Source organism: Lissotriton helveticus, chromosome 6 (genome assembly GCF_964261635.1).
Source record: "Lissotriton helveticus chromosome 6, aLisHel1.1, whole genome shotgun sequence".
NCBI lineage: Eukaryota > Metazoa > Chordata > Amphibia > Caudata > Salamandridae > Lissotriton > Lissotriton helveticus.
In genome coordinates this window covers 1660124879-1660138107 of record NC_136067.1, presented here as the reverse complement: position 1 = coordinate 1660138107, position 13229 = coordinate 1660124879, and positions in this window count along the sequence as shown.

Below are 13229 nucleotides of genomic sequence, written 5' to 3'. Positions count from 1 at the left end.
ACACCTAGTCGCGATTCACGAAGGGCAGAATACACACCAGTGGTCGCACGGAGAGGAGTAAGAGGAAGATGAGATTCAGTTTGGATGAAACCCGGGTCACACAAGGAGGTGACCGAACACATAGTGCCACTGAACCTGAACTACGCAGGCCGGTGGGGCCACCAACCTATGCCGGCGACACTCAGTGAATGGCCCGTGCTGGCCCCTGCCTCCGGCCTACACTGCTCTCGGCCTAGGCTGCGCTCGAGTAGGTCACAGATTCTGAACTGAACATCGAGTATGCAAAGGTAGAATACATTTCATTGCACGCAAGGAGAGGCATTAGAGGTTGACGCCTTGCATCTTGGTGGAGAGAAAAGGATCATCGTTACGGAGGTGTTGGTACACTACCAAAAACTGCACTGATGTCACTAGCGCTGTGTATCGCGAGCCAACGACATGTGGCTGTGGACCACTGCTGACCGCTGCCTCCGGCCTACACTGCGGTCCCGTAGGTCACAGAGTCATAATTCAGAAATGGCAGAGTTCATATCAGTGTACCTCATCATCGCAGACTGCATCCCCACTCAGTCCCGGTACCACTAAGCCTGTTCCCTGACATTCATGGACACTCTCTGGTCAAACTTTGTTGGTGTCTGAGTCTATGGACTAGGGGGCAGTTTTTCATCCTCATGTAGCTGATACCGAATTGGTGGTAGCAATGAGGCTCTCGCATTCCGCTCCTCCATTTGCTGCGTTCGGATAAAATCAAACCTTTTGGCGTCTTGCCCTGGAGGACACCTTCCACTGTCCCCCGAAACCCTCAGCAACATACACCTCGGACATTGATGGTGACCCGCTCAGGTCACATGGCCCATCTGACTGCACCACAAGTCACCGTCCCGTGGCTGGGTGCCTGTGCCAGCCACAGTGCATCCGGGCCACTAACTCTGTGCTGATCAAGTCTGGGACCCCTTCTTTGGAGATTTTGGATGGGCCCTGAAGCGTATGCCTTGGGGTCATCAACACCATTTCTCTGTGGCCTTGCGCTGTATGCAGCCTCCGGGCCTGAATGCGTCCTACCAGGGCTCACACACCAAAGCAAGTCCAGACCGGGCCGGACGACGTATCACTGCAGGAGGCACACGCCACCACCGCAAGGACCACCTCCAACCGCCATCTGCCAGAGTTGAACCAGTGGTACTGACAGACTTACGGAGTTGCACAGGCCTGTCGTGGATGCCATCATCGGCCTGATGCCCTGCTCAGCACTCCAGGTGCCAGTGACTCAGTGCACCGCAGGCCATTGTCTGTTGCTGATTGTGTTTTGTGCAGTAGAGCGGTTGCGCAGATATGTCACCTCAAACAGTGTGGGGGCCCTGAGACGTTGATGGGGAAGATGATGCAGGTCTAACACACCCCACTGCATTTGCATCAAGAATATATCGAAGGGACACAATCTGAGACTTTTTCTTCACATGAGCGCGCTCATCTCTAGTGTCCAAACCCCAGTGCACTACAACTCACGGACACTACTGTTTGCATGTTGGCTGTCCTCTGGACTTTCTCCAGCTCACTCGGTGTTGCTCAGCCGTTGACTCTGTATTGCATGTGTTTTCTGTTTCCATTGCACTGGTGTCCAATGTTCAAGTGGTTGTCAGCACCAGATGTTCCGTGCGGAATGGCTTACACTCACCCCACACACATCCAGCACAGGCGTCACTGTACATGTGGCCCTGCCAATAAAGGGGCCAGGCGCATGTGCTCGTAGCCAGTTCAACATGATGTCTGCATGTGTCCCTGTGGTCTTGTAGTAGCATGTGGGCCCTGGGCCCTCCGACATTAAATTGTGCTGTGTACATCGGATGCAGACATATTACCACAGGCAGCGGTTTTGAGCTTGGACATGTAGCTTTGTCGTCACCCACTCAATTCGTAAGGGGAGTGGCCAGGGCCGTCGTACGCACACAGAGCCAACATGGGTGTGTGACTGCTATTTGAGCGCCCCTGGGTGTGGTTCTGTGCTGTGTATGTGCATCTGAATGTGTCTCTATGGCAGTGTGGGTCTCCTTAGTTGGGTGTGGGTGGGACCTGAAGGGGGATAGACCACTACCTATATGTCCTTGTTCGCATTCCATGGGTTCGGCCCCCACCCACACCTGTTGGGCCTCCTCTTTTTGGCTTGCTGACACATGGCATTGGGGTGCCATGTGTGGGTGGGTGAAGTGTCGTGAGCCAGCAGTGCTTGCCAGTGCTTCCTGCTGTGTGCTCTGTTGCAGGCTTGGTGGTCTCCTCTGAGTAGCTTGGCTTGCCGGGTCCTGGGGGGGGTTGCGTGGGATATCCATGGGCTGTTGTAGGGCGTCGGTGTCGACAGTGTGGTGGTCCTCTCCGGCATCACCAATGTGTTGTGTTCTGTGCTCTGCTGAAGGTGTTGTGTGCCCCTCTGCGATGTGAAGAACAGGTGCATGTTAACTTTGTGTTGACATATATGTTGGCGCATTGTGCTGGTTTGCATGCAGGTTGTATGGCAATGTACATTGTGACTGTTTGGGGGGTGCTGGATTCTCCTGTGGGTGAGTGTACATTTGGACTACATGAAGGATGTGAGGTCGTACGCGTACATTTCCATTTCACTGTTTCCGTCTTTATCAGATGTAGTGGGCATGTTTATGTGCATGTGCGGAGCCAGTTGTGTCCTGTGTCATGCAGTGTCGGAAATGCATGCTTTGCCACATTGTCGTCAATGTGGGTGTGCTGTTCGTGCTATGTGTGTGTGCTGCAGTGTGCCAAGGGGATCTGGGGCATGATCCAGGGTGTTTGTGGGTGTGCAGTGTGCTACGCCTCGTTGTGCATGTATGCCATTGTGCCCATCACCCCCATCACCCCAGTTCCTGTTCGTTTAACTCCCTGTTGAAGTTGAGTTAGGTCCTCTCGAGCTGTGTCCGTACTCCCTACTCCTTTCACCATCTCCATACTGATGACTGTGGCCTGGGTTTCCTCCAGCTCCTCCGGTGGTGCTGGACGACCACCTCCTGTGGCCGTTGCTGCCTTCCGGGTTGGTGCCTGGTTTAGGTAGTCACGTCATGCTGTCGCCTATTGGCCTCCTGGATTGGCCTCCTCGGCACTCCGTCTTCAATCCAGGTGGTCTGCTAGTGGGTCAGTTGCTGGTAGTGTTCTGTCACCTCCGTGACACTGGTCTTGTTTTCCTGCGGTCTGCACCCCGTCTTCCTCTCCCTCTTCTCCTTGGCCTTCCCCAACCACGTTGTTCTTTGCTGGTAGTCTGTGGGGGTTGTGGGGTTCGAGTTGGCCTCTGCGCTGGGTCAGGGTGCATCCATGTTGCTATGTGCATTGTCTTGTTTCTGGTGTATATTTTCTGTGGTTTTTATGGTGCATTGTCCCGCCAGACGCGTGGGAATTGCAGGCCTGTGGCTGATTTTCGCAACTTTTTGTACTGCGTTTGGCCTCATCGTATGTTTTTTAGCTTTCGCGTATCGCATTTTAGCGGCGTGACGTTGATTTTCACGTGGACATTTGCCGTGTTATCTGATGTCTATTGCATGCTACCGCTGTATTGTGAATTCCAAGTTGACACAGGGTTATTTTCCCACAATAGGCTGCGATGTTGAAAGTTGCAATACACTACTCTTGCGGTAGTTATCACACCTTCTTGTGAATATACCCCCAGACTTTCCAGTTGAGAATCACATGTGACTTAGCTCTACCCTGCAATATGGGCTTGGGGGGATCTTTCCCTTTGTGTTACACCACTGTATAGCTTAGGGCACCATTGTTTTTCTCTGGCATTCAGCAAATATTGTGTAAGATGCAGATGGATGGATCAACAAAATATTACTTCTCCTTAGGTGACAAATCGTCTTGCTCTTGCACTGCATGCAGAATCTCATGAAGTGTAATTTTTTTTCGTAATATTCCTAGTTTGTTTCATGCGTTTTACTGTGATAAGGGAATAGTCATATATTTAATTAGGGATCCTAATTCTCTCCATTGGAAGTTTTTAACCAGAAACACATATTTTCGAGACAAATTATTTCCTTTTTGTAGTGCAGAATTTTTTAAACCTGATTCTAAGACAATTATTCTTTACACACATTTAAAATTTTGTTTGCTTCATTTTGCAGCAAATTGATTGATATATTTAAAGTTTTGTCTCTTACACAAAATGTCTTCCTTATGGGGAATGATTGGATTTCATTATTTTATATCTCAGGAAGAATTTAGTATCAAAATTAATCAAATTAGCTTTTGGGCAAATAAATACAGACACATATTCAAGCCGGTTTTAGTCTCCCTTTAAAATTACCTTGAATCTTTGAACTATTCGAAATATTAGCAATAATTTTGGATTCTTGGTCATATGGTCTTTTAATTGCAATTCTTGGTCATTACCAATGTGTGAATGCCTAAAACCCCCCAAAATGTATTTAACTTTTTAAGCGCCAGATTATACATGACATGCATAACTAATATTTGGTGCTGTATTTTAGTAGGACATCCATCCTCGTGCCCACTTTAAGAGCGAGCATGCATTTAGCTCTAAAACGAGTGTAAAGAAATAAAAGCACTACAAACAACAGCCACTCAGGCTTTGTCCTGTGTTGTTCCCTTGTTTGGCGGTACATTTTTACCATATCGTGGTAATTTATTACTATAATAGCACATAGGTATGCCATGTGGCACAGTAACATAATTGCTGGAATTTTGCGTAACAAGGCTAATGTGAAATTACCAAAATTATGCCAATTACGCTGCCGTAATGTAAATATTGGTTGGGCCAGAGAAGATATTTCACTTGGTTGAATTGGATAGGTATGAGAGTCTGTTACCACTCACAGCAAGAATAACAAGAGCACAAACACAGGCACTGAAGACGACTCTACAAAAGAGTCAGTAACGGCAAAAATGTATCTATTTAAATGGTTTATTGAGTGGTATCTTGTGGAGTATAGGGAGTCACCAGTAGCTAGCCACAGGTTTCATCAATGGTTCAGTTGTTTTTTTTCAGAGACCTTGCCCCTTTAGAGGGTAGGGAGAGGGTAGTGGCACTTATGTCCAGCAAGAAAAAAAACGTAATTGAACAGATTGTTTACTATTTTCCTTAAAAACTCTCAAGCGAAGGAGGGTTCTGATATCCGGGCACATCGTGTTCCTTTGCAACTGGCTTAATCTCCCTCTTGTTTTACCACGGGGAAATCAGGTTTGCCTCGACAAATCTTAAGATCTGGCATTGTATGTATAGCGTGAATAGCTCTTAAAAGTATTAGTGGCTCGGACCCTACCAAGCCTTGAAGATGGTGCACAGTTTTACCAAGCAGAAATGCAATCGGCAAGGACTAAAGTTGGTTGTTGGTGTCAATCCCTATGACGTTGTCAGGAAATGCCAGAAACCGGTCCCCGGTAGCTTGTCTCCTTTCTGGTGAAGAATTGGCTTGGTAGTTTGGTCTGCCCTGTTCCCATGATGCACTGGGCCAGGGACAGACTAATTTGCATATAGCCAGGTTCTGAGCTGGGATGGGGCAGTGAGCTAAATAACGGTGATGGATCAAGCCCTGATCTTTGGACTGGGTAAGAGTGGTCTGCTTAATTCAGACACTCTGTTCATCACCACCCCCTTTTCTGAATCGTTTTTGGCCACTATAGGTGTGGCAGGGTATACTCAGACATGAGTCCCTTGCTCACTGCTCCATCAGGATTCAAGCAAGCCGGGCCGACGAGGCTGAAATGCCAGAAACCGGTCCCCGGTAGCTTGTCTCCTTTCTGGTGAAGAATTGGCTTGGTAGTTTGGTCTGCCCTGTTCCCATGATGCACTGGGCCAGGGACAGACTAATTTGCATATAGCCAGGTTCTGAGCTGGGATGGGGCAGTGAGCTAAATAACGGTGATGGATCAAGCCCTGATCTTTGGACTGGGTAAGAGTGGTCTGCTTAATTCAGACACTCTGTTCATCACCACCCCCTTTTCTGAATCGTTTTTGGCCACTATAGGTGTGGCAGGGTATACTCAGACATGAGTCCCTTGCTCACTGCTCCATCAGGATTCAAGCAAGCCGGGCCGACGAGGCTGAAATGCCAGAAACCGGTCCCCGGTAGCTTGTCTCCTTTCTGGTGAAGAATTGGCTTGGTAGTTTGGTCTGCCCTGTTCCCATGATGCACTGGGCCAGGGACAGACTAATTTGCATATAGCCAGGTTCTGAGCTGGGATGGGGCAGTGAGCTAAATAACGGTGATGGATCAAGCCCTGATCTTTGGACTGGGTAAGAGTGGTCTGCTTAATTCAGACACTCTGTTCATCACCACCCCCTTTTCTGAATCGTTTTTGGCCACTATAGGTGTGGCAGGGTATACTCAGACATGAGTCCCTTGCTCACTGCTCCATCAGGATTCAAGCAAGCCGGGCCGACGAGGCTGAAATGCCAGAAACCGGTCCCCGGTAGCTTGTCTCCTTTCTGGTGAAGAATTGGCTTGGTAGTTTGGTCTGCCCTGTTCCCATGATGCACTGGGCCAGGGACAGACTAATTTGCATATAGCCAGGTTCTGAGCTGGGATGGGGCAGTGAGCTAAATAACGGTGATGGATCAAGCCCTGATCTTTGGACTGGGTAAGAGTGGTCTGCTTAATTCAGACACTCTGTTCATCACCACCCCCTTTTCTGAATCGTTGTCAGGAACAAGAGCATGGAACTTGTCAAGCAATTAATGCACATTTTCTGATGTAGAAAATCTATTGTTTGCCTAAAAATATAACAATTTGTCCCTCATTACGATGCGGTACGGACCGCAAGCGACGGCTTGTTGGTTGTGATCCAATCCGCATCTACTGCTGCGGTACAAACTACGCATTATGATGCATATGGGGTGAGGCAGCAGTCGGAGAGACCTGCTGGCGCTTTCCAACGAGCTCATGGACCCCGTCAGGTGGTTTGAAAGGCCTCATAAGCCCTTAAGGACAGCGTTTCCACCATCGGGATTATGATGTCGGTTTCCGACAGTCTTTCAATGTCGGTCTTACTGACATGTGAAGGCTGTCGGAAAGTGACGGCCCCCTTCCCTCCTGGCCAACTGCATCTGTGCTTGGGGGCACCTATGGCGCTGTCAGGTGACTGCCACACGTTGCAGGGATGTTCATAAACTTCCATTTCTCAATGGGAGATTGTGCTGTGGGAGGTTTCAACCCACTGCACATGCTCCCATTGAGAAATGAGAGTTTGAGACCACACCATGGGGCTCATTAGGATGGCGGACGGACTTGCGTCCGTCCGCCACCCTAGAGGAGGAGGGACCGTCCGCAGGGGCAGCGGCGGTCCCTCCGTGCTAATTAGGATGTGACCGCCACCCTGGCGGTCACATCCTGTATTTTTATCATTGCGACGGGTGCTGCTTGAAGCAGCACCCGCCGCAATGTTAAAAAAGTAAGTTGTGCATTTGCATGCACAAAGCGGCAGGCACCTCGCGGTGCCTGCCGCTTTGTGCAGGCAAATGCAGGGGGTACCATAGGTACCCCCCATGTGCACCCCCCACCCCCCTTCACCCCTGGGGGCCCGCAATGGGCCCCCAAACACAAATCCGTATGCCTTTACACGGCGGAAATGCCGTCGTGTAAAGGCATCTTTCCGCTGTCATCCTAATATGTCTGGCGGTGTCTGATAGACACCGCCAGCCATGTTAATGCTTTGCGGCGGACAGATAGGAAGACCCACCAGCCATCCTAATATGGCGGTGGGTCTTGCAGGGCTCCCCGGCGGATTTCCCGCATCCTCCGGGCCGGCGGTGGCTTCCGCCGGCCCGGTGGATGCGGGAAATCCGCCATCATAATCGGCCCCCATGTGTGGTTGCATCCAAATAATGCGGTCAGAACCACAAACCTGAGGTCAGTCCATTCCCAATCCGCAGCGATGTTGGTTGGAGGCAACTCCAACCAGCATCGTAATAAGGGCCTTTGAATTCAAATACACCTGAGATCAGGTCTCTTTCAATGAAGGTCAAAGTGCGTCACTGTGCCTAAATGTGCTGGTGGCATTTTGACTTTGGCAAGAAAATAAGTAGGTGGTGCTGCAACACTTGAGGTAGTGCACTTCAGGTTAAAAAGATGTTCATTGCATTCTATGTTTGTTCAGTGTGTTCTGATTGGCTGTGTGCTGTTAAGTGTATTCAAGTGTAAAATATTAATGTTAAAAAACACTGAAGCAGAAGCTTCATCGAAAGAATGGCAGTGTGGTTCCAGTTAAACCCTGATTATATCTGGAAATCAATGCGGGCCCAAATTGCACATCCACTAATTACTGGAGGTTTGCAGTAAACAATCGGTTTGAAGTTCATCTGTGATTAAAACTTCACACTTCAAAATGAGGAAATTTGTGCAAATTGCCCTTTAAATGATCTGGTCTGTGATGCACAAACCAATATTTTGCACATTTTCTCCCACGATTTGCTTAAGTTGTATCTGCTGCAAATTTCAGGTTCAAAACCCCTCTTCAGGCTCACTTTGTGAACAACTTTTCTGCCAAAAGGAGTCTAAATCCATTGAACATATTTTGGTTGCACCTGTATCTAATTTTCCTGTAGAAAAATGAACAGCAAATACATGCTTTGGGACCAACTTTATCAGCCTCGGCTTGATCGATTACCCCAAAACTTTACAGGAATCAGCAGAGGTGGAATAACATTTTACTTTTAAAATGTTGTGAAGATTCATAAAATGTCACCAAAGTTATAAATAAACCAATAAATGCTTTACCCACAGAAATCCAGTCCTAACTATAACTGCCCATATTAGATTATTATTAACATAGTTTGATTTATTTTTTAATGGGTTGCATTGCAATTGCATTTGCAATTGCATTTGTATAGCGCTTACTACCCCTGACGAGGCGTCAAAGCGTTTTGTTTGGCGAATAGCACGCTACTCCGAGACCCATAGAGGATTAGTGTTGAACTAGTATAGTGAAACATGCAAGTACATTTTAAGTGGTGGATAGGTTAGTCAGTTATTTGAATTCGGAAGGATAGCAGAGGAAAAAAGGTTTGTATTTATATAGAGCTTGTTACCCCTGTGGTGTTGAAGCACGCTACCCATAAAGGATTAGTGGTGAATTAGTATGGTGAAATATGAAAGTAATTTCAGTGGTGGATATTAGTCAGTTATTTGGAGTGAGAAAGATAGCGGAAGGATAGAAGGGGAAGAACGGTTTGCATTACCGCTGATTACCGCTGATGGGTGTTGAAGCGCTTTTCTGGTGACTAGCACGCTACTCCGGAACCCATAAAGAATTAGTGTTGAAAATTAGTATAGTGAAATATGAAATAATTTGAGTGGTGGATATGTTATTCCGTTCACGCTATTGTAGAACCCATAAGGATTAGTGTTGAATTAGTATGGAGAAGCATGAAATTAATTTGAGTGGTGGATATGTTAGTCAATTATTTGGATTGAGAAGGGTTGGGGAGGGGTAGAAAGTGGAAAAAAGGTTTGTATTTATATAGCGTTTGTAACCCTGATGTGGTGTTGAAACGCTTTTTTGGAGAGTAGCACGCTACTCTGAAATCCATAAAGGATTTGTGGTGAGTTGGTATAGTGGAATATGGAATTTGAGAAGTGAACATGTTTTTTTTTGTAATGTTAGTCTGTTTTTTTGATTTAACCCGGCTGCGACTCCGATATTTAGGTGTCGGAATAAGAGGAGCACCGGGCGGGGATCTCTACGGCCGGTAGAGGAGCAAATCTGGCAGACAATAATACTTTATCGGATTTACCGGCTCCGCGCCCCGAATCAAAATGGCGCCTACCAGTCTCTGACCCTATCTCCGGATTGGTCAGGCCAGCGTCGCACGTCTGGCTTCCGCGACTTAGTCCATGACTTAGGAGATGAGGAGCAGAGGATTGAGGGGACAACAATCAGGGCATAAAACTGTGCAGGAGGCCGCCGCGAGCCTGAGGGAAGCACTAGGGATCGGGACAGAGATTCGAAGCTGCCTCCAAGTCCACTTACATAGCGACACCTTCTAGGGCCAGATCAGGTCCCTGCAAGCCGGCAATACACGGACAATTGCTGATTACTCATGGTGGCACCCTGTATAGGGGAGCGCAATTTCACCCCGCGGCCATGGCAGCAATTTGGACGCGGATTGTAACCGGGGCTGCCTGGACTTAAAATGGCACCCGAGAGCCTTCACAGCTAAAACGGACCGGGAGAGGATATACAGCACACCGCAGCGGAGCACGTGATGTAGGCTTTGAGACCCCTTGAACCGCCTGCAGTTCCCAGTACGAATTCCCCCCCGCCTCCATACCCAGACCTGGACTGGTCAGAGGCACTGCAGACAGAAGTTGCCTGACCTTAAGATGGCCGCCTGGCTGCCTTGACAGCACCCATCTTGATCCAGCCTCCTTCCCTCCCAACCCCCCTGCCCAACTGATATTTTTGAAGTGAGGTCTCCCAGCACCTATCATATGGACTGAGTTCCCGAGGCACACTCCCCCTTGCACATTGAGTAACCACAGGGAGGGGGTGATGACCGCCGTGAATTTCTGAGAGCCACAGGAGAGACCCAGGGCGGGCGGGAACGCTGCTGCGCGATCCCCACCCAGGTACTAAACCCCCCAATTCAGTAAACGTTGGGGGCAGCCACTGGCACCAGTACACGGGCGCATCACTGGTGCCAAACCCTCCCTCTCTCCGGCACATCCTGAGGAGGCTGCTACTTTGCGCCACACTTGCCTGACCTCAAAATGGCGCAGAGGAGATGAAACGCTCGGCCCATTAGGCAGATCTCCACCATAGGACTCACAAGCCGCAACAAATGAGGTGAGAGGGACGGGGGCCTGATTCAGTTGCACAAATACCCCGCTCTGCTAACCCCCCCCCACTCGCTGCAGTGTCTAACTGCGGGCTGGTCGCAGTGACTGCCATTGCCTGGCCCTAAAATGGTGGCTACCAGAAAGCATTATCACCAGTGAAATCACCGACATTCCGCCCAAGCAGTAGCAGACAAGCGCCTGGGAGACCATTGCTACTAATCTCTCCTGCCACACCACCTGTGACATGCAATACGACCTTTTGGTTGCCTCGCACACCTGAAGGCACAGTAAGGTTTTGCTCGTTTCCTTCCTCTGCCAGTATATTTAACTGAGGGACGCCTTACCATAACTATCAGGGCCATGCTTCAGTGCTGCATTCTGGGTTGTCACCTCAGGGGAGAGGAGGAGGAGCCAGGATCCAACTTGGCTGCTCGGAGCCCCTGTTCCGCTGGAGCCCCGCTTTCATCAACTAAGTGAGGCTCTTAATTCCCCACCTAAACAACTGTTTCAACCATCTCCGGACATCGGATGGTCGAGAGCGTCTGACGCTGTGGCCGCCGTTCCAACCGGTCGTAGCAACACAAAGATACTGGCGAAAATCTCACCAGGCTTTTTAACATCAAGATGGTGCCTGAGAAGGAACAGACCTGCTTTTTGAATGACTCAAAGCAGATCCATGGGAACTTTTACCGAACTACCTACCCCCTACCCCTCCCCGCTCTACTCCTCTCCACTTTCCTTCTACTGACCTCTGCCCTCACCTGTCCTGGCCCTTAGTTCCCACCCTGTTTACCTGTGAATTTCCCCTCGTCATTTGAGATCTAGCTATTGTGTCTGATGCCCGATGGAGCTACCTGGTTTAGCTATAGGGGAGACAGGTCGGGGATTCCCTCCTTGGACGTCACCTACCCAGTCGGTCTTTAGCCAGACTTCCTTTTGTCTCTCCTGTCGTCTCTTCCCGCATCCTTCCTATATTTATGTCTCTCCTTCTCACCTCTCTCAATGTATTGAGACTGAACTATTTTGTCTGATGCCCGATGGAGCTACCTGGTTTAGCTATAGGGGGGATGGGCCGTGGACTCCCTCCTTGGTCGTCACCTACCCAGTAGGCCTTTAGACAGACTTCATTTCGTCTCTCCTTGTTGTCTCTTCCCCTATCCTCCCTTTCTCACCTTCCCTGTCCCCTCCCCTTTACGCTCCACTTATTTTGCCCTCCATGCTCTTTAAATGTTTTCCCATTGAGACCTAGCTATTTGGCCAAAGCCCAGTGGAGCTACCTGATAGCTATAGAGGAGATGGGTTTTGGGACTTCCCCCTCGACCGTCACCTACCCAGCCGGACTTTGGGCAGACTTTCATTCGTCTTTCTGCCGTATCTCCCTCCCACCACTTTATCCTTCCCCCTTCCCCTCTACACTTCACTTATCTCATTTTCTAAGCTTTTGTAATTGTTTGTCTAGCAACTGATGTAAATTGGAACTGATGTAATCTTGTAATTTTGTGGAACCTCATGTAAAGCGATCTGATACCTCCGGGTCTAGCCAGCGCTATATAAAACTCTTAAGAAATTAAAAATAAAAAGTTATATATTTCCTACAACCCAATCGATTCATAATAATGTATTACTTATATTTTACAACTGTAGGGATGACAAATATATAGTTGATATAAATTCATACAACAAGCCCAGACACTGAGGCATCAGTTAGTAGTCATTAGTTAAAGCACAAAGACGCTTCATGAAATATAATCTAATCCTAAATTATTATTTTGGTCCCCATGTTCCTTGTGACATAATTTTGAATGACTTTTGGCAGGTGTCATCTTGGTCACAATGTTGTCAACCTCTTCTAAGGAGGTTGTCCAATGAAGCCATCTATGCCCTCTTCACTCTGGATAGGCCCAAGGTCACTGCTAGTGGTTTCATCTAGCCTGGCTACTTCACCATTGATGCGAGATCTTAAGTGGAAGTTTTCTTCTATTGGCACAATGGCATATTTTTCATAGAGACAGCTGTTTGTCATGGGAGCGGCTTTTTCAGGACGTCTCCCTTTTTGATACTTAAGGTAGGTAACTGCATAGAACAACACCATATTGTTGAGTCACCTGGTCACTGAAATCTTGTGCCAGGCCTCTGGTTGCATAATGCCAAAGATGCCACCTGCAGAAGTCAGGGAGCAAATAGGCTAGCAACTCTAAGACAGTGTAGGAAAACCTCAGGACCAGAGCTGAAGCGGACGGGCGGTGTCAGATGATTCCCAGAGTATCAGCATTGCACTTTCATGTACTGTGATCACAGTCTTTCACATCCTCCAGGGTCCTATTTTCGATAGAGGGTTGCCAACACTGCTTTCCTGAAGTTTCCGGATCAAGGGAGAAGGAGGCAGGATCACAGCGCAGTTTCTCTAGATGTAGATATTTTTCAAAATTTCTGCTTGCC